This window comes from Mus caroli, chromosome 8, assembly GCF_900094665.2.
Source record: "Mus caroli chromosome 8, CAROLI_EIJ_v1.1, whole genome shotgun sequence".
In the NCBI taxonomy this organism is placed as follows: Eukaryota; Metazoa; Chordata; class Mammalia; order Rodentia; family Muridae; genus Mus; species Mus caroli.
In genome coordinates, this window is record NC_034577.1 from 94,984,706 (window position 1) to 94,991,241 (window position 6,536).

The window sequence follows — 6,536 nt, forward strand, 5'->3', positions numbered from 1 at the left end:
GAAGGGACAGATGGGATTGGAGATCGAACAGCCTGGCATAACATGGGAGTGGAAGCAGGACCACCAAGACTGGAAACCCCATCAATGGGTAAGGCCAGAGCGACTCCAGGTCCTGAAGAAGGTGGGGACCTTGGCAGATCAGGCTGAGGGACAGTGCGGACTGACACCACCTGGCTTTTAGGTTCTAAGACATTCACTTTATCATCTGAGATCAGGATGGCCTGACCCTTCTTGTTCTTTATGGTGTCTGATTCTTTCTCTTCCTCAAGGTGTGGAATCTTGGGAGGTGGGGGCCAGTCACCTTCATCCTGCAGTAGTTGTAGGACCTCTGAGGGTGGCACCAGCAACTCTGGTGTGGCTGCCTTTCTCTTGCAGGGTCTTTTTAATGCTGGCACAGGAGTAACAGGGCTCCCTGATGCACTAGCCTGAGGCTGAGAATGTGCAGGGCCTGGAAGACCTTTTGTCCTCTGTTCTTTCTTGGGAAAGGTCTCCCGATGTGAGGAGCAGCTGGCTGAGGCTGGTGTCAGGCACCACCCATGAGTGAGGACCACTCCAGCAGGGCTACAAGAGCTGGCGGTGCTAAGGCCACAGGAGAACTCCCTGGAAGATAAAAGGGCAGTCATCTCCACAGTTTTTACATCCTGGGGATGCTGATATCCTTCTTGAGGTCCACAGGGTAGATTTTCAGATTCCACGGTAGATTTGGCCGCTAAGCTCATACATGTGGCTGCTTGCACGAGGCTAATGGATGGACACCTTTCCTTAACATCCTGAATTTCTGTCTCCTCCAGGAGCCAGCGATTATCTTCCTCCTCTTTCTCCTCTTCCTCATCTTCCTCCTCTCCCTCCACCTCTTCATCTTCTCCCTCTTCTTCCTCTCCCTCCTCTTCCTCCTCTTCCTCTCCCTCCTCTCCCTCCACCTCTTCATCTTCTCCCACTTCTTCCTCTCCCTCCTCTTCCTCCTCTTCCTCTCCCTCCTCTCCCTCCTCCTCTTCATCTTCTCCCTCCTCTTCCTCCTCTTCCTCTTCCTCCTCCTCTCCCTCCTCATTTTGTCCCTCTTCTCCCTCCTCCTCTTCTTCACCTTCTCCCTCCTCTTCCTCTTCCTCCTCCTCTCCCTCCTCTTCATCTTCTCCCTCCTCCTCTTCTTCCTCTTCCTCCTCCTCCAGTTCTTCATCCTCCATCTGTTCCTCCTGCTGCTGTTCCACTTCTTTCTCTTCCTCCTCCTCCTCCTCCTCCTCTTCCTTCTCTTCCTCCTCCTCGTCTCCCTCTTCCTCCTCTTTTTTCCCCTTCCCCTTCTCTTCGCTTCTCCTGTTTTTAAGTTCTTTGACTTTTGCCTCAATTTCCTTTGGGCAAGGAAGAGACCGGTGGTCCAAAGTCAGAACATCTTCAGCCTGAACCACCCAGGCTGGACAGGAAGTCGGAAAAGAAGGATTTGTCCCTAGAGGAGGGATTTTCATGGTTCGGGAGGGACAGAACATCTTGAAGTTGTTCTGCCTGTTGGGGATGGCGTAGAGACCGGTGGGGCAGGGGAAACACTGAAAGTGGGTTCACCACACAGGCAGATTCACCTTGGCTATAGCAACCAGATGATGCTGGCCAGGCAGGGGCAGCTTCTTCTGAGCCACTGGATGTGGAGAGTAATAATCCAGATCCGGCTGGATGTAGGGTTGGCAGCTAATTAAGCTGCGAGGAAAACTTTCTCCTTTAGGTCAGTTGCTGCGCGACCTAGAGATCTGCACAACAGCAAAAGAGTGAGCAGGGTCCAGATATTCTGGAGCCAGGCAAGTTCTGGGGGCCTTGTGACGTCAGGCCAGAACACGTGACAGAACAGAACACGTGGGTTCGGTGGGTCCAGGAAGAAGGTAGGGGAGCCCGTAAGCATCAAGAGAGGTTCCACACCTCTAAGACGAAGCCAGGTTGACTTCCAAGCTCCTGCACTTTCTAACTGTTCTTCCACGAGTTGCGCACAGTATGGTGTTTGTGGGGACTGTGGTGTGTCTCACTAGAGCTCTGGAGCCATGAACAGAAAAGAGCTTATAAACCAAATGGGCAAGGGAGTCAGAGCCTGACAGATCTCTTGGGTCCTCTACAATGTCTCTGTGTAACCACCTTCTCAGAGACTGCCTTGTTGAACTTGGTGACACTGGCTGACCCCAGTTTCTAGTATCCATGCGAGGTCGCAGGACCCTGAGCTGACTGGGTGCGGCCATGCAGCATCCCTCTGGCATGCAGCTTCTCGTCACTTCCTTCCCTTTTTTTTTGGGGGGGGGTGTTCGAGAAAGAGTTTCTCTGTGACATCCTGGCTGTCCTGAAACTCACTCTGTAGACCAGGCTGGCCTCAAACACAGAAATCCACCTGCCTCTCTGCCTCTGCCTCTCAAGTGCTGGGATTAAAAGCATGCGTCACTACTGCCCCACACTTCACTTCCTTTTATTCGTCTGATAAAGCCACACTGAAGACTAACATGCTTCCTCAGAACACGCAGAGGCTAGGGTGACCCCTGGGTCTCCTTGTCTCATCTGCACCCCATGTTTCCGCATTCTCTGTTGTTGTACTCTTCCCTGAGCATCCATCTAGAACAAGCACGGTCATCGCAGAGGAGGTTAACACCTATGTTGATGGACGTCCAGACTCGAACCTCCTGGGAAGACGGGCCAGCAATGGTCAGCAGAGGTTCTCTTCTGTCCTGTCCTCTTGGAAGTGAGCCTGGGAGCCCGAAGGTAAATTACAGACAGTGAAAACCAAGGTGTCTTTTTAATCCCCCCCGCCCGCTAGTTTAAGATTACTCCTTCAATGTTCTAAAGCTACAGCTTTCTGTTTCCGGTGCCCACGGTGGGTGCTTGCTTTTGTTCTCTTGCCAGGAGCATCTCCAGGCTGCGTTTTTTCCTCTGGAAGCTTTTAAGTTGCTTTGTCTTCGGAGTTCAGATGTTTCACGAAAATGAGGCAGTGAAAGTCATTCTCCAGAAAGGAGGCTCAGCACGTGGTGGGTCCCTTCTCTGATATAGGTAATCAGAGCTGTCTAGTGTTTGGGAGCTTAGCAACCAAGGCAGATGTCAGCATTCCACTAAGCTCTTTCTCCTTCCTCTGGATGCTCTCACTCCTCTCTGAGATGTCCCCTGAGCCTTGGAAAGGGTGACATAGATGTCTCGTTTGTAACTGGGTATTAAACTATCACTCATTCTCAGGACTTTGATTGGTTGTGAAGTTTTAAATTTTAATATCACCTTGTAAAGTTCCATAGACAGTCCCCTGTTCACTTGAAATGCCATTTGTAGATTCAGAGCTTAAATCCAAATTGAACTGCCATCTCTGTGGTAATAATTTCACACCTGGGAATACAGCATATTTCCCGACTCATTTAGGTTTTCCTTTGATATCCATTAGCCGGATTTCATAATCTTGCCATGAGGCTGAACTTGTCTTTCAGCAGGTTTATTCTCAGACACATGGTAGACCCTGAATGGTGTTAAGGTCACATTTTCTTACTGTTCTCCGCTAGCATGCAGGAGCACTGCTGTTCCGGCCCTGGAAACCTTCATCACTCTTTGGGATAATTGTGGCTGCAGAGGCCTCTGTTTTTTTCTCTGAAGAGACTCAGGTTACATGGGAGCAATCCCTGTTTCTCTGCCCAATCTGTACACACCTGAATTTTCTTGGCGTATTGTACTCAGATTTCAGTTCAGTAGGAGACAGAATCAGCAGGATTTCTAAACAAAGGCCTCAGCAAGAAATAGGATGTTCGTTGATTTGGTTAGATACCTATTATTAAGGTCAGATGTGTCCTTTAGGACCAGTTAAGAGGTTTCCAAAAGAATATTATTACTCATTACCAAATACAGTTTTTGCAGCTTACATTTCCTCTGTCAATACAGAATAGCAAATATGCTGATGGAAATTAAAGAGAAAGCATGTTTTCATCCCTCGGCATTCTGCTGTGCTGTCTTTCCATATTGTTTCTTCCATATTGCTTAACTCGCTGTGCCAATATCTTATCAAGAATGGTTCTTTTTGGGCTGGTAAGATGGCTCAGTGGTTAAGAGTGCGGACTGCTCTTCCAAAGGTCCTGAGTTCAAATCCCAGCAACCACATGGTGGCTCACAACCATCCATAACGAAATCTGATGCTCTCTTCTGGAGTGTCTGAAGACAGCTACAGTGTACTTACATATAATAAATAAATAAATAAATAAATAAATAAATAAATAAATAAGAAAACCTGGGGGGGGAGAATGGTTCTTTTTTTTTTATTTTTCACATATTCACTTTACACCCCACTCACTGCCCCCCTCTTGGTCACCCCCTCCCACACTCTTTTTTCATTTTACTCTACCATTCTCCACTGAGCTGGTGTCCCTTCCACCCCTGCCTGGGTATCCCCCAAACCTGGCACATCAAGTCTCTGCAAGGCTAGGTGCTTCCTCTCCCACTGGAGCCAGACAAGGCAGCCCAGCTAGAAGGCTATTTCCTGTGTACAGGCAACAGCTTTTCGGATAGCCTGAAGAGCAGTTGTTCAGGACCCACATGAAGACCAAGCTGCTTATCTGTGAGGGGAGCTGAAGTCTAGCCCATGATGTTCATTGGTTGGTAGTTCAGTCTCTGAGAGCCCCAGGGGTTCAGGTTAGTTGATTCTGTTGGTCTTCCTGGGGAGTTTTATATCTCTTCATTCAAACTAAGAAAAGTCTATGTCTTCTTTTATTCTAATGCCCCACTTCAAGATGACAGCCCTATTCAACAGTGCAACATGCCAGAGAGCCTCTGAAAGAAAAACATAGAGAGAGAGAGGCTAGTGGAACTGACAATAGACTCTAGAAGTAAATTTGACACGTGGAAGTCTTAGCATTTGACAAAAATGTCATTCAAAGGAGCATTGGGAAAACAGGAATTACTGAATAAAGGAAAAGATCGGGTGCTGGCAAGGGTCAATCGAATAGCGAATGGTCAGGACAAAAGGCTCAATGTCGCTTTGCACTGCATCCCCTGGTCCTTCACACAAATCACACGACATAAATGAGACAGGTGAAGTAATAATAAAGTATGGGTTGAAAACGAGCTTTGATATCTATTTTTTTTAGTCAAATTTTGTAACCTACAGTAGTGGTTTGTTTTAAGGTAAATCTAGATTCACAGATTAGACTCACCTAAGCAGGGGATGTTATTGATGTGAGGTCCTGAGTGTGGGGAGCACCTCGGGGTAGCTGCCAGGATAGGACATGGCAGCAGGGCAGTGGCTTGCCTTTGCTGCTCATTTGTCCACTCCCCTTGCCAGTTCCGTCTTCCCTCTTGCTGCTTAGTTGATCTATCCTGCTGCTGCCACCAATCCCTTCGCTGACATCAGAACCAGTTCTTCCCTGCTTGCACCATTGACTAAACCTCAGCAGCTCTCCAGGAACCCTGCAGGTTTCCAGCACCAGATTAGAACTGCAGAGGCATTCAATTAGAGCCTTGAGTATCAAGCAACTACCTGTCTCAGCCTTCCAGTGGAAGACAACTGTTGACACTATTTTTACACTAGCTGATTTAATAAATTATATATATATATATATATATATACATGATTAAATTTAATTTAATTAATTTTTATTTGTAAAGTTAATTGTATAACTCCAATTAATTTTAAATAAAATTAACTAAATAAAATAAATATTTTATTTTCATTAATTAAATTTAATAATTAAATTAAATGTCACATATAATTTATTAAATCAGATTACATAATATTTTATATATATATATATATATATATATATAATCTCAATAACAGTTCTGTTTCCCTAAAAACCACTAATATGATTTCTTTTTCTAAGAAATAAGCGATTTTTCCTCTCAGATTCCAATTTACTTATTTCTGAGACAAGTTCATGTATCCCAGGCTGGTCTCACTCACTGTGCCTCAGAGAACAGCCTTGAGCGTCTGATCCTTTTGCCTGCACCCCCTAAGTGCTGGGATTCCCAGCATTCGGTCTATACCTAGCTTATGGAGTGCTAAAGGCAGAACTCTGGGTGTTGTGCTTGCTTCCCGGGAACTTTATAACTCAGCTCGTGCAAGCCCAAACTCTCTATACTAACAGCTGCAGTGGTTTAAAAGAGAAATGTCCCCCATAGGCTTGGGTGTTTGCATTTGATCTCCAGTTGGTGGCGCTGTTTGGGGAAGTTTAGGAAGTTTGTGATCACGTGATGGATGGAGGAATCCCTGGGACTGAGCCCTGAGGATGCTGAGCCTTCATGCCCCTTCCAGTTCACTCTGCTTCTGTGCTTGTGCTTGCAGATGTCATATCTCAGCTTCTTGTTCCTGACACCACGCCTGCCACTTGCTGCCGTGCCTCCAAACATCATGGCCTCTCACTTGAAACCATAAGCCTGAAGAAACTCTTCCAGAAGTTACATTGGGTCACAGTGTCTTATCAGAGCAACTGAAAAGTACCTAACAAACTAGCATAAAAGGCTTCATATTTCCCCCTTGTGATTTTTTTAAAAGCTAATTTTTTATTGTTACACTATTTTTCTTTGTGTTTGTGTGTGTGTGTGTGTGTGTGTGT